Genomic DNA, 25,863 nt, shown 5'->3' with positions numbered 1-25,863 from the left:
TAAAGGGTCGGATTATTGAAAGATAATGAATTAAGTTATTAATGCAAATTGTGGTAGGCCCCGCTTTTGGCGGTGACGTTACCCTCGGCTAAGTAGTCTGAGTCAGCAGGGATACAGTCCTAAATAGCCGGGTTATAGTATTAATAGTAGTTAACTTATGAGGGGGTCAAAGAGTTTGGATCCCCGCCATCCAATACCTATGGGCATTGAAGGAGATCCTACTAAATTTGACCCAGGTCCCAAGCAGGACCTCTAAACGCTGAACAAGGGCAAGACCTTTACCAAACCGTTCCCTTAACCCCCCGACCAGGTAGCCAACATACCTCCATATAGACCGTGGAGATATGAATGGTGAAAATCTTTTATTTTATATAGACAGTAAAATAACGCCAAGACACCACGGACAAACGATAAGGAAAGATCACCTTCAACATAAGTAACTAGTTATTAAAGTCATTAATACAAAACCAAATAAAAAGTGCAAAAGATTAAAAATAAAAAGTATTATACTAAACAATTGTCTTCACCAAGTGATGTAAGAGACTTAGGCAAACATGGCCTTGATTGTCAAGAACTCTTACGATCAATCTTGGATCCCGAGACGACTCACACACTCTACGATGGACAATGGATGATGGTGGTGGATGATGGTGTTATGGTGGTGGTGGGTGGTGGATGAAGTGTGAGAGAGGTGGTGTGCCAAGGGATGGGATGGAATGAAACCAAGCACTCCTATTTATAGGCTGAACAGAAGGCTGGGCACGGCCCCGTGTCCGCTGGACACGCCCCCGTGCCCGTCTGACACTATCTCTCCTCATTAATTGTAATTCGCAATTACAATTAATGCGCCTGCTGTACTTTCACCACGCCCCCGTGCCCGCTGGACACGGCCCCGTGGTGGGCAATAGAAGCTTCTATAGGTTTGTCTTTTATCCTGCTTCTTGGGCACGGCCCCGTGTCCGCTGGACACGGGGCGTGTTCAGTCTTCTGCTTTCTCTTCTTTGCCTTGGAGGATGCCGTTGAGGGTCCGGGCAGTCTACTTTTATTCCTTTTCTTGTATTTATGCTAGAATTAGTTGTCTTTTTGCTTCTTTTGTGAATTTGAGCTCATTTCATCCTGAAAATACAAAAGAAAGACAAAAACACTCTTTTTCCAACATTAGTACTTAAAAAGGGTTAGTTTTATGCCTTAATTGATGTGTTTTATATGTTGCATTTTACACACATCACGTGTTATCTAAATATTAATAAAAGACTACAAATAATGCCACATGGCATTCTCTCCTTCAACCTTATAAATTTTATTTTTATTTGTTTAATATATTCTTTTAATATTAATAACTAATATATAATTATCACTTGTCTTTATTTTTATCCTTATCTTTATTTTAATATTAATAAATTCAATTAATAAATAATAATATTATAAATATCTAAATCTAATATCTAATAAATTATTAATATCTGTTAAACTAATATGAAAATAATTAATTCATTTATCCTTATCTTTATTTTAATATTAATAAATTCAATTAATAAATAATAATATTATAAATATCTAAATCTAATATCTAATAAATTATTAATATCTGTTAAACTAATATGAAAATAATTAATTTATAAATATTAAACTAATCAAAGAATAATAAATAAATTGAAACCATATCATGTATTATACAGATAATACATAAGTATTTAACTATTAACTAGAGTTTACTCTATTAATATAATAGTTTATTCAAGTTTACAAAAATATATTTTTTTTTTGTAATTTATGGTGTTGTATCTCATGTATAGGTTTTTTTTTCATTTCTAACCCAAAACATTTACTTTTTTTGCAATTTAGACCCTTTGTTTTTTTTACTTTTAACCTAAATCTTTTCATCTTTTCCATTTTAACCCCAACTCTTTTTATTTTTCAATTTTGGTCCACCATACTTTTCATCATTCCTAAGTTTTTCGTTTCGTTCTAAATTTTGTGAGTTAATGCACCGCAACGTGCGTGTAGGGTTCAACATTTTTTCGTGTATTTTTTCCCGTTGGCCCGTCGCAACACATCAATATTTCTCCATTTGACAAGTTCGTCGCAACGCGCAGGCTCTGGATTGACTTAGTTATTTTTTCTATGTTTTAAGTTTCGGTTTAACTTCTCTACAACGATCGTGCGTGATTCAAATATTTTACGTCTGCTTTTCCCTCGGCTTTATTATTTTCGTTTTTATTTATTTTGTTTTTACGAGCTTTCCTGACGTTGGTGATCGCTGATAGTGGTATAGCGTTGGTACTACTTGACACAGTTTTACGAAAACCGCTGCAACACGAGGGCTTAATACTAGTGATTTAACATAATCATTGTTTTCAATTTAGTTTAAGTAGAGTCCTTTATTTAAAAATAATAGTTATAGATAAGAACACAAAAATAAAATAACATACTAATTTTCTTTTTACGAAACAAACTACTAAGGATTACAAATTACAATTATTCTAGTTCACGTCATCGTTATCATCACCGTTCTTGCGATTCATCTATAGATTTCTACTAACTCCAATTTCAGATTTTAATATATCATGACTAAGTCCAAAATATGATGTCTACTTATCAATTCATATTTCTTCTCAAACTTCTTACGAAAAAAAAAAAAAATCATTTTTACAAGAACCTACCCTTTTATTGATTTTTTGCTTTAACTTTCATCGGATCTTTAAAAATGTAGTGAAAATGTATGAATCAACATTAATTTGGATGTTACATCAGAGTACAAATTCACATGCGAATCTACTAATTTAATGACGTTTTTACATATAAACATGGTTACACCCAGTTTAAATTCATATGAAAACTCAGATTATGAATTTATTATGACATTTTATCAAACAAAAAAAGTTAATTAAATTAATCTCAGTAGGCATATGCCTATTAATGCATTGATGCTCATAGTATCGAGGATGTCGAGAGGTCGGGTATTCGGTTGGTACAAAAAAATCAATTTCTATCTTTAGTATTATTTAAAAGAGACGTAAGATATATTTTTGGAAAAAGGCAAAAAGAATACATCTATATATCTTATATATATTAATAAATGAGATGATTTGGGTTATTTGTCTTTGAATGGTGGAGCCATTTTGCTTATGTGGCATCTTATGGTGGAGTAGAGGGTGATTTTGGGAGGGAATCCATCTCAATTCTCTATACCCAAACCAAAATTCTCACAACACAAACCAAAAAGAAGTGGGACGCGGGATTCGGCAATTTTCGGGTCAGATGTACGGGTTTTCCGAACCCGTGTATATAAGGCATCTAAAAAACCTAAATTTCTCTACAGACTCATTCTTCTCCTTCGCCGCATCATACTTGAAACCCTAGATTCACATCTCGGCTACGCTAATTGCAGATCATTCTATCGCATCAGGTATCTTAAATCTTCTTCATCAAGAAATTTTTGGTTCATTCTTTTCCATGTTGTTTGCAATGTTACTGAATTGAAGAATTGATTAATCTATTTGTATTTGAAACCCTAACTATCAAAAAGCTATTCTGATTCCATTGATCTTGCCTAAACTCCATTCGTGATTTCTAATTCAAACTATCTTCTCTAAATCAAGTTTGATTATCGAAGATAGGTTGTTTGATTTCTCCATCATTTATTTGTGATTTGTTTTGTGAGTCATTCATCTATAATAATTAGATACGGTCCCATTGGATTGATCATCAGGTGTTTCTTGGCAGGTTTGTTTTTGGTACGATTACGATGTTGAGTTCGGCTTTTGAAAAGGATTTGATGACCGAGGAGATGATAGGGATCAAGGTATGTTTCTGGTTCCGTCAAACGAAATCAATTTCAATTGAACTTCCAACATTTTGTTCTTTTTAGTCTTTTTTTGCTCTTGACAGAATACCTTTTTTTCCATCTTCATGACGTCGAATTTACAATATATATATATATATATATATATATAGAGAGAGAGAGAGAGAAAGTATAATGTACTTCAAGGCTTAACCTACATTAACATACATGACAAAAAATATAACGTGCGTTATTATCATATAACGTGCGTGATTATAGTCTCATGCGTGATTATGTGGTCCCATGCGTGATTATGTGGTCCCATGCGTGACTATGTGGTCCCATGCGTGATTATACCCCTGATCCAACGGTTACCATTGTCTCCTACGTGATGTATGATAAGGCTTTTTGTATGTTAACCTTACTCTCTCTCTCTCTCTCTCTATATATATATATATATATATATATATATATATATTATGTGCAGCAAGAAACCGCCCTCCTATTACATGTTTCAATTTGTTGGAACGATGCTCTTCCTGAGGTTTTTTAGTAGCAAGAAATTGTGAGCATCTTTTACTTGACACAAGATGTTCGGTTTATGATCAAAACTTAGAAGTTAAGGTAGAAAGATCATTTTAATTGATTGCTCTTTGCGCTTGAATATAAGGTTTGTATGTTATTATTGACACCTCTTTTTTTAATGCTTTGATGATATGTCCACTAATAGTTAGCTCATTAGTAAAGCCCTAATGCTCATTCTACATCAGTACTTTGTGTTATAAACATTTCAAATCGTATATTTGCACAAGGAATCACATGATGAGGTAGACTTTGTTTCTCTTCTTAACCAGTGAATTAGGTTATAATCTTCGGTTGAAATACTGGAAGATAGCTGAGTGTCTTCAAGCGTAACGGTGTCGGCCCTTTCTGTTCCATCAATCATATCTCTCTGCTCCATCAATTTTGAACTTTCTGTTTTCGTTCTCTTTAGAAATTGGTAATTTTATTATTGTTTCTTTCCATTTAGAATCAGTATTTATTAGGTAAAGTCGATAATTGTAACTAGATAGCTTGAATTTTAGGTTACATTATATCGTGTTGATAATTTTTCATGTTTTTAATTGGAATCTCAAATTTGACTTGAATTGTAAGATGAATAATGATGTTGAAATCCACAATAATGAATGTTAGTATGACAAAGTTTGTGAGTAGATGTACGTGATATCACAAATAGGAGTTAGAATGGAACCTAATGTGTGTGTTATTAAGATATTGCAGGTAAATTAGCAATTGAGGCAACCGAAGACTATGCACAAGTAGCAAAACTCCATTCAGCTCTATAGTTGGTTGACCACAAGATAAGAAAGGTAAGTCTGCTACTTTTTATTGTCATTTATATTTTTGTTGTTATTCATATACATTCTATTATACTATGATCAGATTCTACAACATATGAAAGGTTCATGTTTGGCTCTTAATGTTTTGTTTTTAAGCAACTTTTTGGTTTTATGTTTATTAATTTAAAGTATTTTTTTTCATTATACAGATTATTATCACTTATTGTTTTTAATTTGATTAGGTAGTGTTCGGTGCGATTTTGAAGAATATATGTAGTGAACAAGTAACTCAAATCTCTGCCATGGAATTTCTCTTCATGGCATAGAACAATGGCAGGTGCTATGGCGAAACATCGGGCCTTTGGAATTTCTCTTCAGCCAAAACTATATTCTCACTACCTGCACTGTTGACATTTCATGAATAACAACGACCCAAACACTGTGGATGAGCTTTTGGATCCACATGTAGTCAAGAAAAGGAAATTTTTATGATAGTGTGAAACTGGAACAAGGGGCTGCGGCTTCACTACTTAAGGAATGGTAACGTGATAGTTTTCTACCTTAATATTATTAGTTTTTAAGGTTTAATTCAAATAAGATGTGTATTTTTAGTTGTTCGTTCCTTTATAATTATTATTCTTTCAAGAGGATTTATGAATGCATGCCTTCCCTTTTTTGGGCTGCTTCATCCACCTTCCCATTATTAATTTTTTTTTTGGTAGAATGATATTATTCATGTATAGGTGAGCACTTGAGCTGGCAAAAACCAGATCTTATTCAGTGTCGGTTAGGTGTATAATGTTGGACATATGGTTCCACTTGATCAAGCAAATGTTTGATTGAAGGTGTTAAAGATGTGGATACAAGGAAGCCATAAGTAACTAAAGAGGGAAGATTCATACCTCACATTGATTCATCAAAACTTGAGAGAGACCTACGCAACAAGTCTTACATATGTTAAAGGGTATGAACTAACTGTTTAGGATTTAGGACCTTGGTTTTTGGAAAGTTTATTTTACAATTTAAAGGGTATGAACTAACTGTTGGTTTTGATTTTTGTAGTCATTGCAGCCAATATTATTACTGATCGAGATTCCAGAAGGTTTTGAGGATTTGGTTTTATTAGTTATACATCAACTGATGCAGCTAATAGCGCTCTCTGTTTCCCTGCATAAAACCGTAAATCAAAGAGACGAACTCTCATCCAGGTACGTTTACCCCGATCGTTGATGATTTAATTCAAAAATCCTTTGTTTTTTTGCTGTAGTCTATGTTTAATATGTTAATCGTCCATATATGTATAGATCCGCCTGTTTTTCATTTTGTTGTTCAACCCTAGGGTCCCCCACATCTTCCTTTCTCTCTGTGATTGCAGATCTGGATCAAGATGTATTTACATATATTTATGAGATTTTGAAATCCTTATTATTGGAATTTTTTGATCGATTGTAGCATCAGTGGTCGTATTCTGACAAAGGCCCGGCTACAAGTGGCAGCTCCCGATGCATAAAGGCAGTATTGAGTGTCTGTTTAATGGTGGAAATGGAGAATCTGGCAACCCAGACAGCAGATCCGACTGATTTAGGGACCAGCTACGTTAATCCAATAAGCACGGTTATCATGTTCTTTGTTCCAATTTGCTAGATCCAGAGTTTAAACAGTGGTGATATTTATTATTCTGGTGTTTATAGGCGTTGGTGTTGACCGGAGGCTGTGGAGGCGTTTCTGTTGACTGGAGGCATATGGATCTTGAGTTGGGGTATTCTTAATTATGTTCATGGTGTGTGATTCGTGTAGTTCGTGTGTTATGTAGGTGGGTTTTGCTACAATAAGTTTAAGATGAAAACCCCATAAATATTGGTCGAGGGCATTTAATCATGGTTCTTAGGGTTTTGGCATCATTGCTGGTCATGCAACTTCAACCGATCGAAGCTGGTTATTGATTTCAGTCATTGGGGGAGTTATCATGTGTAAAGTTGTAAGTATTTTCTGCTCATATCAAAAAATAGTTCACTTATGTGGCTGAAATTCATTTATGGATACTCAAATGACCACAACCTTACTATTATATAATTATATAGGGATGAGCATTTGTTACTTGGTACCGGTATCGAATTTCCCGTACCAATTTTTTTGTACTGAATCGGTATCCACATTTTGGCGTTTTCCGTTCGGTACCGGTATTTTACCGGAATTTACCCTTAAATACCAATACCGTACCGAACATTTTCGGTATCGGTATCCATATTTGGCGAAATTCGGTACCAGTGGGAAATTCGGTACCGGTACCAAGCTCATCTCTACTATTAGATGGTTCAGATTATATGAATAGTTGAATACAATGCAATTTCTTATTTTGTATTATATATTATTCTATAATATCAACCAACTGTTGGGTTTCTTCCTCTTTTGCATAATGTTGATTAAGATAAGATAGTTTTTATTGTGTCTAACTATATTAACCATATAAAAACTTTAGTTCTCTTAGTATTAAACTAAATATATACTGCACCAGCTTGATTTCTTTACTTTCCATTGCAAATTAATGAATATAAGATTAATGATAGTTAATTGATTTAATTTGTTTCAAATCAAATTGTCTATATTATAAGGTTAATGCGAGTATTGTTTGATTTCCCATGTATGCTTAGTCTATGGTTATTGTTTTTAACCAGAGCCCTAATTTGATTTTTTTTAGTTTCATGTGCAGAGTGATGAATTTGATTTGATTTAAGTGCATTCTTTGTTTATTTGAAGAACATCGACTTCTCCAAGCACCCAAGGAACCTTTCTCTGGGAAGTCAAACTATATTGTTATCAGGGCCCTCATGTAAACTAATTTTTTTGCAACACTTAAACAGATCTTGCCGGCATCATCTAATGTTTTTTGGTCACTTTGTGTTTACGAAACTCTACCAGCAAATGCTTGCCAAAGCTTTGGATCATTACTTTAAAGCCAAGTTGTTACTGCAAGATGTCACTGATTTTTCACTCAAGGTAAACTTGCCAAATCAATAATATTTCTACTTTTTGAATTTACTAATCCATAGGTTTTTATTCTTGCCAGGTCCAATATGGAGCATCCTATAAGCTCAGGTGGTTTTAATGTATGTGATGGTCCCACCAACTTGGGTCAGTTACCAATTAAACGTACAGGTAAATACATAAGCTACCTCCACCAATTCGATTACTTACCAAATGGGTCGGGTTACAGTTACAGGTCAAAAATACATAATCTTAGTACATGTCGAAATCTGTGTCTTTTGTGGAAGTCTTTTTGTCGGTTTCTTTCTTGCTATATTCAACAACACCGCTTGCAACTGTTGGCAAATTTGACCCATATAGTTTAAGTTGATTTAGGTTTATCCTTATATGGTCAGTTCGTAGAAAAAAAAATACCTAAAAGAGGAACATGTCAAAGTTGTTAAATTGGATGAAAGTCATTCAAAGTGTATAAAATAAAATAAAAGATCATTACGTACTGCATGACTTTTGTATACATACTTCCATGCGTTAGCTATTTATTAAGAAATGGACGCAAATGCGTGACCCGACCCGTTTCGGACTGGTATATAAACAACCCATTTCAATCGGAAGAAATGTTTGCTATACTTGGCTTTACTTTAAATAGCTCACACAATCCATTTCAAGGTTCCCAAGCATCTATTTTATTCTTTTCAACTATATTCTGCTATGAACATGGTGGTTGGATCTTTTATTCAGTTTACTCATGTTGCAGCTGAAGTGGTAAGTCTATTTCAGCTCTACCAATTGTTATACTTGGCTTTATTTTAAATAGATCACTCGGTTACAAAGATTGCTATATTAACACCTAAGGCTGTAATAGTTGCTTTTATCATGACCTTTTGCTGACATCATATAAAAGCATTGTAAATAATTAAATATGATTATGCATGTTGTGTTTAGCTATATTTGCAGATTGGATATAAGGTATCTATTAGGATATTATTGTGTCCATTTAATACTACTAAGTTTATGTTTTATTTTCTATAAATACCCGGTATCTCCTGCATCATGCATTGCTAAATTTTATGTTCATTTTTTATAATGTGTGATTTTTTTTAAATTACAGATTTACTAATAAACACTTCATATATGGGTGAGCAATATACATACATGTCATGTGAAAACCAACAGAACAAACCCGTAATAACTCGAATATAAATCACATGTGTCGGTCTTCAGTCTTGGAAAAGTACATAATTTCGGTTTGGTGCTGCTCCAGTCCAAAACCAGATGATTTTATTTTAAGATCGTCTAACCCGTTTATTAGAAACGAAGAAAATGTTATTTTTATTTACTCTAGATAGATTATTCGTAGAGCAACATTTTTCTTTATCATATGTAATCCCCTTAATAGATATATTACATTTTAAGTATTAGTTGACTCTTAACTGAGAAGTGTGTATATATTTATCTTTGCTTAGTGATTTTACTGTTAATCCAATAATCAAGAATTTGGTATATATAAAGCATAATTTTGATGCTACACAATCCCAACAAAATATAATATAATTTAGATGCTACTTGCAGGGAAAAAGAGCCACATGCATTGCTTCAATCTCCGTCTTTAACAAACACAAGACATGGTATTACAGGGGTTGCCAACAATCTGAGACATAAGCACACCAAAGTTTACATGAAAGGATGAAGCGACAGTAGGAGAGCCATTCAAGTATGAACAAAAAATATGTGCATTCAAGTTTAAGTTTACATGAAAGGATGAAGCAACAGGCCAAAACCAAAAAAATTATTATTTTGTACCCTTTAATTTGTTTGCTCCGAATAGTTTACAAAACGATTTTTTAATGTGTACTGAACAACATGAATAGATTGGGTTAATTTTTAACTTTTGGAACTAAAAGTTTTACCTCTCGCTCAAATGTGAATTGGATATTTCACTGTTCATGAGTAACGTGAATACAATGGGTTAATTTTTAACTTCTGGAACTAAAAGTTTTACCTCTCACTCGAATGTGAATTGGATCTTTCACTGTTCGTGAATCCTTCATGTGATCTATTGTATCACTTGACATGGATATAATTAATTGATCATTAATATAGGTGGTTTTAATCAATTTGTAATGGAACTTTAACTAATTTTCAATGGTTTTATTAATCATTAAATCTATAATATAATACAGAGGACATTAAAAACATGAATAATAACCGCTCAAAAAGTTAACAAGTATTCGTACTTTAGTTTACGACAACTTTATAACTCTAATTATAGCAAACACATTGATATGTCAATACATTTTTACAATTTTAAGTATGTATTAATCATAAATAATAAGAATATTAGTAATTTTCTCGAGCCCGAGAAGCAATCCCAAATTAATATATGATTTGTTTTTTTTGGAAAACTCAAAATCCCCTGTTGTATTTTCCCAATTTTTAAGTTGTGGTCGAATGTGTTGGTTAACATTCGGATGTTAATTTTTTTTATACTTTTTGTGAACATATCTTGCTGTTGGGAGCTTAGTTACCTTGTGATGTTATTTAATGTTTATCTTTTAATTTGCAGATCTATAGTGATGGTCGTAGCCAGAAATTCAATATGAGAAAGAGTAACTGTTGTTCGTCTGAAGACACCTTAATTCTTAATAAAAATATAAAAAATATAATGTTATATACTTAATGCATTTTAGCTATATTTTCACTTTGTCAGTAAGTAATTTATGTAATATGTTATTTATACACTTTGTGATAGTGTAGATTAAATTTTCCGACCCGCGAAGTTCGCGGTGATAACCTAGTATATTACAAATGGAATAAGAATAAAATATTACTCAACTAGAAAAATACTATATTACTAGGGTATCTTTCATTGACTTGGATATAATTCACAAGTCCTAGCTCATCTTAATCCTATTTTTACTTTAAATAAACACACGTTTTCTTCTTTAAGTATGTTTTTTTTTTCAATCTATATATTAAGAGTTTCATATGATATTTTTAAATCTCTAAATCTAGATCCTTGATTATTATTTTGAACGGAATCTCTCTGTTCTTATGGTTCAGGAACTCCGGCACTAACATCTAGGGGATTTCTTGAGGATGATTTTGTGAAAGTTGCAGAGTTGTTTGATGCTAGAGTCAAGTTGGCCTTGAAAATCAAGTTGCTTATACTAGACAAAGATGGGGATGTAACGAGTAAAACAACAAATGTAGTCTACAAGGAAGTTTTTTCCGGTATTTGAATAGTTTTCTGTTTTGTTCTTCCAATGTATGCGTTTGTACAAAATATTATATTTCAAAGTAAATAATATGGTTTTGGATGAAGCCGCGCATCACGCGGGCATTAACCTAGTAACTTAATATTTTAACGGTTTTATCGATATGTATTTGTTTTATTAACTGGCTAGTTATCCATTATTGGGTGTAAATAATGTTAACGTGTTGACTTTCATGCATGGTTAAAGAATAATGCTCGCTTGTCTACGTGGATGCTTCATTATATTATTTACTTTCTTTTTCTTGTAACAGTGTTAATTTATATTAAATTTCGAGTAAATTATGATTTAATTAAACCGATTACATTGCTATTAATGATGTTTAATGCAATTAATTATTTACTAATGAGGTTAAATGGGTTGAAAGTTTTATATTTTGAAGGGCATCATAAAAATTCAGATACTTAACATTTATATTTTTACCCATAAAATGTCTTGTTGATGTAGATGTCAAGTCTAAGTGTTTAATGGTTTTTGTTATACGTTAGTGTACACACACTGTTTTAATTATAAAAATAATATTGTGTTCAAATAATTGTGACTCGTTTCAACCTATTAACAAACTCATCTCAAATAGCTCACGTTGACTCTACTAATTAAATTACACCTCTACCTTTGTGTTTTAATACGTGTTGTTCTAAATACACCCTAATCTATTTACTAGTTACACCTTATTCTATATAGATTTGATCATTTCTAGATTCTTATTTTTTAATAATCATGAAGACCTAATACCATCTTACATTGACTTGTAAAAAAATTGATCATTTCAGATACTTATTTGTTAATAATCAACAAAAGTCTGATATGGGAAACCCAATGGCAAAAGGAGGCGGCGCTGGTGACCCGGCTAGCCACTATTCCAGAAGAAACCTATCACCCGAAGGCCTATTGTGATAAAACCTCTAGAAATTGAATGCACTTTCTCGTCTTTTAGTATGTTCCTTATCAATTAACTTATTAAAATATTCAGGTGTGTGTGTGTGTGTTTTTAAACAGTAAGAGAACACAATTTTATTAAAACAAAACACAGAATCTGAACCAGCAAGATGCTAGAGGGACCCCATATTACACGAGATTAACCCAAGAACATACAATCTTCAAATCTTAACCAATTGGCCCAATTGTCTAGCTAGTGTAGTGTTAAATTGTGTTATATTATTCGATGCTATGTAATATAGTCAACAATGGTGTATCGGTTTTTTATATGATGAAAAAGTACTTAGTTGGTGATTACGTACATGATCGAATCAATAATAATAATAATAATAATAATAATAATAATAATAATAATAATAATAATAATAATATAATAATAATAATTTATTATTATTATTATTATTTGTTGTTGATCTTAGTTGGTGATTACGTACATGATCGAATTCGAATAAAAAATAATAATAATAATAATAATAATAATATTTATTATTATTATTATTATTATTATTATTATTATTATTATTATTTTTTTTTTTTTTGTTGTTGATGATGATTGCTTTATCGATCTTAAACCTTAATCTCTCCTTTTTTTTTAAACCTTAATCTCATATTACTTGACAATAATGTGGATGGTAAAATTGTATCTATGATTTTGATGATGAAATAGAACTTTCGATCTCAAAACGTAATTTCTTTTTTGAGCTCAATAGATTTCTTTCATAACTTTAACAAGTGTGTAATTGGATTTTTTTACGGCAATCTAATTGGATAATTATTCATCCAAAATTGTGTCACTCGAATAAAAAGAAAACCAATTTGTCGATATGGTTGACGTTTAACAAATGAGTTGTCATATGGTTTTTTTATGAACTTTAATGTTTGTAGTTGACCCGAAGAGTTATATGTTTCGCCGTAAGTGATAAGTTTCCAGAAGTTATACTGTTCTAACTTCTTCAAGTTTTCAATTTTCAATAAAGTCTTCTACCAATTTATTTTAATTAATTTATTTTTATCTTGCATTATAGACTTTGGGATTATTTGTTTTCTGGAAAATCACGAAACTAGTCATTTTTAAATACTCACGTGACATATGCTTTGCGAGCATTGAAGGACATTGGTGGTGGTAATAAAGTTTAGAACCAGGCCTCTTTCAAAGTTACCAGTTCGAAACCGAGCTGAAGCGGGTTTTACCGCAGTTGGCCTTCAGGCGGGCGGGTTTTATCCGGAACTGGTGGCTTGATAGCTCGGGTATGCATCTAACTCTGACCGTTATGGAAGAGGGGATGCACTTTTGCTCTATTAAAGACATCACAGAATGATTATCCGATGATTTAGTTGGCAATTAAAAAATAAAAGAAAAAATCTTGTCTTGCACAAATCACCACTCACGTATCACCTTTTCATATGTGAATCACTTTTCACTTGTGTGTTCACATCAAGCATATGGTAAGCTATAAGGGTGTACGGGGCGTTCTCGGGGAGTGGTTTCGGTGATGGGTTTCCCCGATCGGGAACACCGCCGCCATCACTGCGGGGTCCCGAATCGGGGTGTGAATTGGGTGTGGGTTCACCGCGTGAAGATGGCACAACTTTCGAGGGAGACCGTTGACAAACTTTCGAAACCATCTTTCGAAGATGGCACAACTTTCGAAACCAACTCCCCTAATAGGGGAGTGCCGCCATCAAAAAGGGGTATTAGGGGAGTGTTAGAGGGGAGTTGACGAGGCTTATTCTGGTTGGTTACGTGTAAGAGGGGGGACTCACCTATTAGGTGAGCACCCCTTACACCCTAATAGATAAATACCTCAATGTTTTAACCGGTTTTTCAATCATATCAGGTTGGGCTCTGAAATGGTTCAATTGTTGAATTAGGTTCTATCGGACGATTCAATCAGGCTACCAATTAACTCAATAATTCCCTAAAATACAAATTCCTTTTAAAAAATAATCCATCTTAATGAGGATTTATGTAACTGATCATGATTTCATATAAAAAAACAATTATTTTCTTGTAAATTAGTCAACATTTCAAGAGCATTTATATTATTTATAAACAATATTACATTGGATGAGGTGAACAACAATTTCAACACTCATGGCATACTAGAATAGAAGACATTAGGTTAATTACCAGAAATATGGAATGTCAGTATTACCTTAATATTGTATTTTAATAAAATTTAAAAAATCAAATTTTAAGATAATGCAAACCGGTTCAACGGTTTAAACCGGTAGTTTCAGATTTACTGTCGGTACATAAGACATACCGTATTCGAATTTTATCATCCTTTATTGTACCGGACCATATCCGGTATCCAGTTTAACCAGTGTAACCATTCGGATCATTTCAGTATTTAAAACATTGAAATACCTACGCCACATGGCCTCGTAGGTCAAACACAGAGTTAAAGAGGGCGATTTGACTTGAGATAGCCGGATAAGTTTTAATGTTTTGAGTCCGTTTTTTTTTTTTTTTTTTTTTTTTTTTGCTATAAAAGTCTTTTTTGTTGCTCATTATAAAAAAGTATCATACCTTTTGTAACACCACAATATTTAAGTTTGCTATTCAAGGCAAGAACTTTAGACAACTTAGTATCACTAAATTATAGCTTATTTAAAGGCATATACAAATTATTGTATATCAATAAAATTTTAAAGAATATAATGATACTATCATGCCCTGTCACACAATTTTTCGAAATTTTATAGTACTTGTTAACTCCCAATTCATGTACTACTTGATATACGATCGAGTTTTTACTCAATCCGATTTAAAAGACCTGAATCTGTTTATGTTGGTTTTCTATCGAGTTTATACTCAATCCGATTTAAAAGACCTGAATCTATTTATGTTGGTTTTCTATGTCATCATTGAAAACACGATCAACGCCCTACGCAATACACCTTTCGAATTCAAACCCGTAGCAATTGCCAAAGACACGTGATTTCATTTTCTTGTTTTTTTCTTTTTTCATAAAGAGGAATAAGATAATATCACTTTTTGCATTATTTAAGAATAATGTCAAGGTGATGCTTTTGTTGGCGGATTTATATACAAGACATTTTACATGAATCAATAGATAATCCTATAATGAGACAACGTACTTAATACACAACCAATTTTAAATAGTAAAAAATAACGACAAGCTTGTATAAAAAAGCAATTATTATATTTTATATAAAGGCAAAACAACAAAGATTCACAATAAGAAATACACACAAACAAACATTGTTTTCACTTTTTATAGAAACAATCATCATAAGTCTCTTCTTCAAAAACCGAAGGGACTAAACACAATACTTTTACTACAAACATCATGAGGTTACCACCTTTAAAAAGCAAGGATATCACCCATGGAAAGCACACAAACCTTCATAAATAGATTATGAAAAGACAAAGAGCCCTTCCGTCTTCACCGTCAGCCACCAAAAGTCGTGGTTTTGGGTGGTGTTACATGGGAAGAAGCATCATCTTTCTTAATGAGACCGAATAAATCACATGCTCTCGAGGCTGCGTAAACTATTGTTTTTGCAACCTCTTCAAAAATTTGAGCTTTGACATTTCCCCTTCTTGGTTGAAAAGCCGTGGTGGGTCTCTTCATCGGCTTAAAGAACACTAAAGGGAGCTTGAAGATGGGGATGAATAATTGAATACAATCGAATATTGTGAAAAGTGAAGAAGATTGAAGTGAAGAGGAGAAATATAGAGCCAAAGTTACACTTAACTCTAGAAACAAAGACAAAGAGGGCTACAAGGTCATGATGGAGATGAATGAAAGAATTCCATCGTTGGTATGATGGATTGGTGCTTTTATAGGGCATTTTAAGGGTGCAAATTGAACAATGTGTTTAGAAAGGGTACCAAATTGCAAAAGTCAATTGTGTGGAGCCAAAAAATGAAATGGTATTGACAATTGTACCCTAGAGTTTCCAGGAACCATGTTATCTGGACGAATGCCAGTACGTTGGAAGAGTTTTTCAATACTGTCTTGGAAAACTATGGGATTAAAAGTGTAAAAGATAAAAATTATAGCGATTATGTAAAAGATGAAAACTATTAGAGTTAAAAGTGTAAAAAATATAAAGTTAAGGGGTTAAAAGTAAAAAAAGATTTAGTAGAAAAAAAGTTTAAAAAGTTAAAAGAAAATATATAGTGATATTGTAAACACGTTAAGTATACAAAACATAACTAGGTTTGTATCGATTTTCTTTCTCAAATATCAACTTCACACATAATTTTTTTGTCTCGATTTACTTTATTTATTTTATATATTTTGTTTTACATAGTTTGAGTTAAACTTGTATGTTCTAAAAAAATATAATGATAATTGAACATAAAGTGGATGGGTAATTATATTTCATAATCATAAAAGTTATAACTTGATATAAAGGTTGTGCTCCGTATAAATATATATACATGCAAAATAAAGATTTAGTTGATTTTTTCTATATTTTGGTATACGTCCTAACAAGGCAACGGGTCAATATGTTCATAACACTACCTAGACTTTAACATGTGCATATAAGGGGAGGGGGTGGTTCACTAGTGATAGATTCTATCACTTCCACTATCCAATCAAGTCATGCCATGTATACAACCAATATTCTATCACTAGTGATAGAAATGTAGGGGGGTGGTATCACTAGTGATGGGATTCCAATGTAAAAGTATTAATGCACAATGTACAAGATACTATTCATTCACTCACATTGTTCAACGCGTTATATATATAACGGAATCTACTCCATCACTCGTTATATTAGGGGAGGCGACGGTGTTTCACGAGTGATAGAAATTTATCACGGATCATAACGTTCCCACCCCGTGTCACCTAAGAGTGGATGTTTTTCATAACGGGAAAAAAAACGAATAATAAAAGAAAACCATTGAACCGTTCATTGATTTTAGTCTACAAATTTCTAGTCAAATAATATTTTAACTCTTGTGAGCACATCAAATGAGACACTCCGAACCTTCGCCTGTTAAATACAAAGAGAAGTTATTAGTTCTAAGTAAACATCTTAGTTCCACTTTTATTTAAATCAATATATATATATATATATATATATATATATATATTATCGTAAAACGTTTTCTCTTAAAATCATATTTTAACGGAAAATTTCGATATAAAAATATAGAAAACGGGTAAGAAAAAAACTGAAAACCTCGAAAAAAATTACATCACAATGTCATGTTAAAGTCTCTCCACCTCTCCCACTTAAGAGTGCAAAATTTCAAGCTACATCTCACCAACAAATAAGAAGTCTCTTTAATGATGTGTGTGCGCGTTCAATTAAAAGGAATATGATGGTTGTTGAGCTCCTTCTAAATATAACTTATTAATTCCTATAGGGGATCTTAAACAAAAAGTAGTGAACATAATCTTTCGAATTAACATTAATTTGAATTTTATTTCATAGTATAAAATCACATGTGAATTTGGCTAAAGTTTTTTTTATATTTAAATGTGATTGTATATGAGTTTCTATGTTTTTTTTACCTTATAACAAAAACATAGAAATTCATATTGTGAATTCAGTATGAAATTTTATCAAAAACATTAAATGTTAATTCAACTAATTTCTATTCTGTATGTATTCTTGACATAACCTATGTCTATTATCGCCTGCTTGTAGACATGTTATGTGAATAAAGGTTCCGTCTTTGTTAAAAAAAAAAAAAAAAAAAAAAAAAAAAAAAAAAAAACTAATCTCAGTCGGCACATGACTATTAATGTATTGATCCTTATATTTTGCAAGTAAAACAAAAACATATTAACAAAAGAATTCAGCTTCCATCGTTCATCTTTTTAAAACATCTAACCTATACATTTGGAGTAAAACAAAAACATATTAACAAAGAATTCAGCTTCCGTCGTTAGTATGTTTTTAAAATATTTAACCTATATTTTTGGAAACAGAAAAAAAGAAAAAGGATACATAAAGTAGAAATACTATATAATAGTTTTAGGTGTCCAAATTACCCATTACCCATTATCCAATACTATAATTTTCAACATGTCTAGGTATAAATGTGTGCTTTGAAGGTTTTGCAAAAAAAAAAAAAAAATTAATTTTTTTTACTTTTAACCCAAACTATTTGATTCTTACTTTTAACCCAAAGCTATTTGTTTTTTTACTTTTAACCCCAAAACGTTTCATCTTTTACAATTTAACCTCACAACATTTTACTTTCAACTTTGGTCCTCTATACCTTTCATTTTTCGCAAAATTTTCCTTTTACGTTCCGTTCTAAATTTTGCGAGTTAACGCGGCGCAACGTGCGTGTGTGATTAAACGTTTTTACGTCGTCTATTTTTTCCTGTTTGACAGGTTAATCGTAACGCGCGGCCCCTAGATCGACTTAGTTATTCTTTTATATGTTTCACGTTTTGGTATAGTTTCTTCGTATTGACACGCCGCAACTTCAGTGTTGGTGGTCCCTGACAGGAGTGTGACATTGGTGTTCGCCCCCACCGCAACGCGTAGGTGCTTAATACTAGTTATTAATAAAATGTATCTTTAATTCACTAGGAAACAATTCTTTATTCTTGTCTCAACTTGGTTCTATTTTTATTTCGAATAAACACACGTATTAACTGTTTTATGCATGGATGAATATACTTTTTTTAATCTAAATCTAAATAAGTACTGTCACTCCAAGATGTCGAGGCCCAATTGCCATCACCAATGATACCACTAAAGTAACTATATTACCATGCTCCTCTGATTGGGCTCAGAGAGCTAATCTCCATGAATCACACTTCGGCTCTTAATGGGCTGAGACCCATCAACTAATGAGAAACCTAGTAAACTAGGGATGGCAAAAACACCTGACTCGACCAGTTACCCGAAACATCTAGAACGGGTATACCCAATACCCGACAGGTATGGTATGGAATTGGAAAAAAAAATATTATGTGAGTATGAGATTAGGCGATGCCCGACTTGAACACCCAATACTATATGAATATTTCGGATGGTGAAAACTCATCCCCCCCCCCACCCCCCACCCCCCGGTCCCCAAAGTATATGAATATTTCGGGTACGGAATTTGGAAATAAAAATCATGAATATGTGATGTTAAAATGATATAAATCTTATACTTAGTTCATTCATTGGGCTTTGTTATAAGTTGTGTTATAAAATATCGTTACTGGGCCTATTACAAGATATTGGGCTGTTTGTTATTGTTTTGTTAAGTTGTTAAAGTTGTTGTGGGCTGATTGGTTTGTTAGCTGGTTTCCATAAATATCTACAGGGGTGATTGTGTAACTTTGAGGGCTGATCGTTATGGCGGTGTATTCTTGGAGGGCTACAATGAAAGTTTCTATTTTACAAGATATAAAAAGGCTCCCTTCGATCACTGTTGTACTTGAAATCATTTCATCTTCTTCACTTGTGCTCCGCTAGGGTTTCAGTCTTGTTTTCTGAATTTCTGTATATAACAATCTCTCATCTGTATCTGAGAGATTGTTCTGGTATTATTGTTCTGTATAGTTGATGATCATCAGAGAATGATCATCATCTGTTGATTTGTATTTTTTGTTTGTATTCTGTACTTTGATCTTACTATTGTAAGATCTGATCTTACTGTTGTAAGATCTTTGGGTAGTTTGGGGGGCAAATTGTTTTGGGTTGGTTTAATAAGATTTTGTCACCTGTTTTGTCGCTATTTCTGTTGTTTGTTTGTGATTGTGTTAAAATCATAAAATTCTACATGGTATCAGAGCATTAGGCTCTTGATATGTTCTTATTTCCGCTGTATTGATCTGATTTAGTTGTTGATGTGTAGGTCTGTCTCTGGTTGCAGATCTGGTCTTGTTTGTGTTAGATCTTCTGGATCTTGGGAGATTTGTTGGTGGTCTAACCCTAGCTAGGGTTTCTTGCATCTTCTTGAAGGGCTGTGTTGGTCTCTAAACCCTCGAAGGTTTAGGGCAAACTGACCAGTTTTTCTTTGTTCTTGATATTGTGTAGAAACTTCAGATCTGTTTGGATCTGGTGTTTTTTGGAGTGCTTGCACCCACTGTGAGATCCTTCTGTCTCCTCTCTTTATATTTTGTTGGTTGGTTGATTTAGTTGAAGTCGAGGTAGTGAGGACCGACATTTGATTGTTATTTGATTGTTATTTGTGATTTGTTGATTGTTGGTATTGTCTTTAGGGTTTGGCTCCTGTATTAAGACCTGTCCAGGCACTATAAGTGACGAACCTGGAATCTGGACACTGATACAGCTTCGCCTTAGGGTTTATTGTGGCTCTATTCTTGTTGTTGTTTGTTTTTGTTGTGAGTATTCTTTGCTATTTGTTTGTCTATGGGTGATAAAGGAGATAGTTCTGGGTCTTCCCAGACTTTGATTAGCAAATTGGATATAGGAGATCCTTTATTTTTACATCCCAGTGATTCAAGTTCCTTAACTATAGTTAATATAAAACTAAAAGGAACTGAAAATTATAGGGTTTGGTCTAGTGCAATGAAGCTTGCATTAGAAGCTAAAAATAAGTTTGGGTTTATAGATGGAAAGTGTAAAAAAGATACTGAAGATGCTGTTCTTATTAGTCAATGGGATAGGTGTAACTCTGTGGTCCTTAGCTGGTTGTTAAATTCTGTGTCAGAAGAGTTGTATTTGGGACAAGTTTTTTCTAAACTTGCTTCTGAAGTGTGGTTAGATTTAAAAGAAACTTATGACAAGGTTGATGGTTCTATAGTTTATGATCTTTATAAAAAAATTAATTGTATAACTCAAAGTGGAAGTTCAGTTTCTGAATATTATCACAAGTTAAATACAATGTGGAAGCAGTTTGATGCAGTGCTTCAACTGCCCACATGTTCTTGTCAAGCTGCAAAAGATTTTAATGATTTTTCTACTCTTATTAAGCTCATGCAGTTTCTTATGGGCTTAGATGATGTATATCATCCTGTTCGTACAAATTTGTTAACTAGAGAACCATTGCCATCTGTCAAAGTTGCTTTTTCAATTGTTTCAAGAGAAGAATCACATAGAAATTCTAGTGGTAATTCAAAAGGTCAAAATATGTCATTTGTATCTAAAACTAATCAATCTTTTGAACAGAAAAGAAAAGATTTTAAAGGTCCTAATCCTAATCTAAAATGCACACATTGTCATAAGATTGGACATACTGTTGATAGGTGTTTTGAGTTAGTTGGGTACCCTTCAGGTTTCAAAAAGAAACCTGGAGGTCAAACTGGTAAAACCTTTTCTAATTCTAAGTCAAATGTGTCTTCTTTGCCATCTGTATCTCCTTTCTCTCCTGAACAGGTTGCTAAACTGTTAAGTCTTCTTGGTGAGAAAACCAACTCTGAGTCTCAACCTTCTAATATGGGAGGTGAGTCTAATTTTGTCTTCAATTCCTCAAATAATTTCATGTGTTGTTCCAGTCAATTAAATTTTGAATTTGATTGTAATTGGATTTGTGATTCTGGTGCAAACCAGCATATGGTTAAAACTGATAGTGACATGTTCAATAGTGTTGATGTGTCTGAGTATGATCTTTCTGTGTCTCATCCTAATGGACCAAAAGCTAAAGTTTCTAAAATTGGTAGTATTAAATTAGCTGAAAATGTCATTTTAAGTGATGTGTTCTTTGTTCCTTCTTACAGTGTCAATTTGTTGTCTGTCTATAAACTGGCTAAAGATAATAATATAACTGTTTTGTTTAATGATAGTAATTGTGTGCTTCAGGATTCGAAATCAGGGAGAATCCTGGTGACTGGTAAACAGGACAATGGCCTGTATTTTGTTAGGAAGAATGGTAATTCTGTAAACTTTTGTTTTAACAGTTTAAATAATAGCAGTCTATGGCATAGTAGGTTAGGTCATCCTGCTGACCAAGTCTTGTCAATTTTAAAAGATGATCTGGGTGTTGGAAGTGTTGAAAAAAATTCTTGTGAGATTTGTCATAGAGCCAAACAAGTTAGAGTCCCATTTCCTTTAAGTGAGTATAAAACTAAAAGTATAGGGGATATTATTCATCTAGATGTTTGGGGACCTTATAAGGTCACAAGTAGGGATGGTTTTAAATATTTTCTGACTGTTGTTGATGACTTTACTCGTACTGTTTGGTGTTATTTACTAAGAAACAAGATGGAAGTGTTTGAAAATATAGAAAGCTTTTATGAACTTCTATTAACTCAGTTTAAAGTAAAAATTAAAACATTTAGAAGTGATAATGGGACTGAATTTGTTAATAATAAAATGGAAGTTTTTTGTAAAACTAAAGGAATTTTTCACCAAACATCTTGTGCTTACACACCACAACAAAATGGTGTGGTTGAAAGAAAACATAGACATCTTTTAAATTTGGCAAGATCCTTGTTGTTTCAAAGTGGTGTTCCACTAAATTTTTGGTCTGATTGTGTGTTGACTGCTGTTTATCTTATTAACAGGTTACCTTCCTCAGTTTTGTTAGGTAAAAGCCCCTATGAGTTAATGTTTGGTTTTAAACCCTCTTTTGCTCATCTTAGAGTGTTTGGTTGTTTGTGCTTTAGCACTATATTAAATAATTCAGATAAACTATCTTTTAATGCTGAGAAATGTGTCTTGATTGGTTATTCTAATACAAAAAAGGTTATAAACTGTGGAGTTTAGATAACAAAAAGGAATTTTATTCTAGAGATGTAAAATTTTATGAAAATGTTTTTCCTTATAAGTCAAATAGGACAGTTAACCAAGGTGTTAGTTTAACTGAAAACTTAAATCATCTGAATTTTTTTGATAGTGTTGAGGTATTAACAACTAAACCTGTAGCTCCCAATGATGAAGAGGGGAGTAATCAAACTCATGAGGTTACTGGTGAAAATCAGCAACCGATTCCCTCTACATCTGCCTCTCCTAGCAGTGCTGATCATCAGCATTCTGTAGTTGGAATAGAGAGTAGTAGTAGTGATGAATCTGGTAGGGCAGAAGAAGCTAGTATCTCACATGATGAGTTTAACCCATCTGAGGGAACAAGTCCTTCAGTTAGAAGGTCTACTAGGAAAGTTGTTGTGCCTAAAAAATTTGAAAATTTTGTGCTGAATAGTAAAGTTAAATATAGTTTGGATAAAGTTGTCAGTTATTCTTGTTTGTCTTCTGATAACTTAGCTTTTACTACTTCTCTAAATAAAATTGTTGAGCCTTCTTCTTATGAAGAAGCAGCTAGTAATCCCAAATGGGTTGAGGCTATGAACAAAGAAATGGAAGCTTTGTTCAGAAACCATACGTGGGTTCTAGCTGATCTTCCTAAAGATAGAAAGGCAATTGGCTGCAAATGGGTATTTAGGGTTAAATATAAATCCAATGGTGAAGTTGAGAGATATAAAGCTAGACTTGTGGCTAAGGGTTTTAACCAAAGGGAAGGTCTTGATTTTGGGGAGACTTTTTCTCCTGTGGTCAAAATGGTTACTATAAGAACTGTTGTTGCCTTAGCTGTGTATTTTAATTGGTCTTTATATCAATTAGATGTTGATAATGCCTTTTTACATGGTTCTATAACTGAGGATGTTTATATGAAGTTACCTCAAGGGTACTATTCTAAAAATGAATCTAAAGTTTGTAAACTGGTCAAATCTTTATATGGCCTAAAACAGGCACCTAGGAAGTGGAATGAGAGGTTAACCACTGTTCTATTAGATTTTGGATTCACACAAAGCAAGTGTGATCATTCTTTGTTCATTTTGAACAAAGATAATGTTACTGTGTTTTTACTTGTTTATGTGGATGACATTGTATTAACAGGTAATTATGTTGTTGAGATTGAAAAAATTAAAAAGGTTTTAAATGATACATTTAAAATTAAAGATTTAGGAATTTTAAAGTATTTTCTAGGGATTGAAGTCTTGTATAATAAAGGTGAGGTTTATTTTAGTCAAAGAAAATATTGTTTGGAACTTTTGAATGAATTTGGATATTTAGGATGTAAGCCTGTCAATACTCCTATAGAACAAAGTTATTTAGTTAAGTCTAAACTTGATAAAGATCAAAAGTTGTTAAACAATATAACAGGTTTTCAAAAATTGATTGGTAAACTTATATATCTGTCCTTGACAAGACCAGATATAAGTTACACAGTTCAATTTTTGAGTCAATTCATGCACAAACCTACTGAAATTCATCTAAGTCTTGCATTGAGACTGTTAAGGTATTTGAAACAAAGTCCTGGTAAAGGACTAAGTTTCAAGAAAGGTTTAAACCTTGATTTACTTGGATATGCTGATGCTGATTGGGCTAAGTGTTTGTCTACCAGAAAATCTGTCACTGGTTATTGTATTTATTTAGGTGATTGTTTTGTTTCTTGGAAAAGTAAGAAACAAAGCACAGTTTCTAGATCTTCAGCTGAAGCTGAATATCGTGCTATGTGTTCTGCAACTTGTGAAATCATGTGGTTGAAAAATTTACTATCTGAATTGTCTGTTAGTTGCTCTTTACCTGTTGTTTTGAAATGTGATAGTCAATCAGCCATGTCCATAGCTGTTAATCCTGTTTTCCATGAAAGGACTAAACATTTTGAGCTGGACTTACATTTTCTAAGAGAGCAAGTGTCAAATGGTATTGTAAATCCTGAAAAGGTTGACTCAGAAAGTCAACTAGCTGACATTTTCACTAAAGGACTTGGTGTTGATCAACATGTTCAATTTTGTGAGAAATTAAAGTTAGTTGATCTGTTTAAGCCAAATGAATGAAGGGGGGTGTTAAAATGATATAAATCTTATACTTAGTTCATTCATTGGGCTTTGTTATAAGTTGTGTTATAAAATATCGTTACTGGGTGATGTGTGTAAAATGCAACATATAAAACACATCAATTAAGGCATAAAACTAACCCTTTTTTAGTACTAATGTTGGAAAAAGAGTGTTTTTGTCTTCCTTTTGTATTTTCAGGATGAAATGAGCTCAAAATCACAAAAGAAGCAAAAAGACCACTAATTCTACCATAAATACAAGAAAAGGAACAAAAGTAGACTGCCCGGACCCTCAACGGCACCTCCCAAAGCAAAAAGGAAGAAACAGAGTCTGAACACGCCCCGTGTCCAGCGAACACGGGGGCGTGCCCAGGAAGCAGCAGAAAAGACAAACCAGTAGAAGCTTCCATTGCCCACCACGGGGCCGTGTCCAGCGAGCACGGGGGCGTGGTGAAAGTACAGCAGGCGCATTAATTGTAATTCGCAATTACAATTAATGAGGAGAGAGAGTGTCAGGCGGGCACGGGGCCGTGTCCAGCGGACACGGGGCCGTGTCCAGCCTTCTGTTCAGCCTATAAATAGAGGAGCTTGGATTCATTCTCTCTCATCCCTTGGCACACCACCTCTCTCACACTTCATCCACCACCCACCACCACCATAACACCATCATCCACCACCATCATCCATTGTCCATCATAGAGTGTGTGAGTCGTCTCGGGATCCAAGATTGATCGTAAGAGTTCTTGACAATCAAGGCCATGTTTGCCTAAGTCTCTTACATCACTTGGTGAAGACAAGTGTTTAGTATAATACTTTTTATTTTTAATCTTTTGCACTTTTTATTTGGTTTTGTATTAATG

General features: G+C 33.1%; 2 long non-coding RNA genes across 11 annotated transcripts; both read left to right on the top strand.

Moving 5' to 3' along the window:
* Positions 1 to 3,279: 3,279 nt before the first annotated feature.
* Positions 3,280 to 10,021, top strand: LOC110873330. 10 transcript variants are annotated; one of them, XR_002555057.2, is made up of 11 exons: positions 3,280 to 3,409; positions 3,727 to 3,805; positions 5,066 to 5,154; positions 5,367 to 5,664; positions 5,847 to 5,867; positions 5,970 to 6,088; positions 6,187 to 6,332; positions 6,577 to 7,102; positions 7,823 to 8,121; positions 8,192 to 8,280; positions 9,679 to 10,021. It is a non-coding gene; the product is annotated as an uncharacterized LOC110873330 (long non-coding RNA). The 10 variants fall into 10 exon arrangements; XR_002555059.2 differs by having other exon boundaries at positions 5,847 to 6,088; positions 7,823 to 7,954; positions 8,044 to 8,121; XR_002555061.2 differs by adding an exon at positions 8,776 to 8,871 and having other exon boundaries at positions 5,847 to 6,088.
* Positions 10,022 to 21,905: 11,884 nt separating this feature from the next.
* LOC118481302 lies at positions 21,906 to 23,083 on the top strand. Its single transcript, XR_004865339.1, has 2 exons — positions 21,906 to 22,095; positions 22,730 to 23,083. It is a non-coding gene; the product is annotated as an uncharacterized LOC118481302 (long non-coding RNA).
* The last annotated feature ends 2,780 nt before the right edge of the window (positions 23,084 to 25,863 follow it).

This window comes from Helianthus annuus, chromosome 8 (genome assembly GCF_002127325.2).
Source record: "Helianthus annuus cultivar XRQ/B chromosome 8, HanXRQr2.0-SUNRISE, whole genome shotgun sequence".
In the NCBI taxonomy this organism is placed as follows: Eukaryota; Viridiplantae; Streptophyta; class Magnoliopsida; order Asterales; family Asteraceae; genus Helianthus; species Helianthus annuus.
The sequence above is the reverse complement of the archived record's forward strand: the minus strand, read 5'-3'. Positions and strand labels throughout refer to the sequence as shown.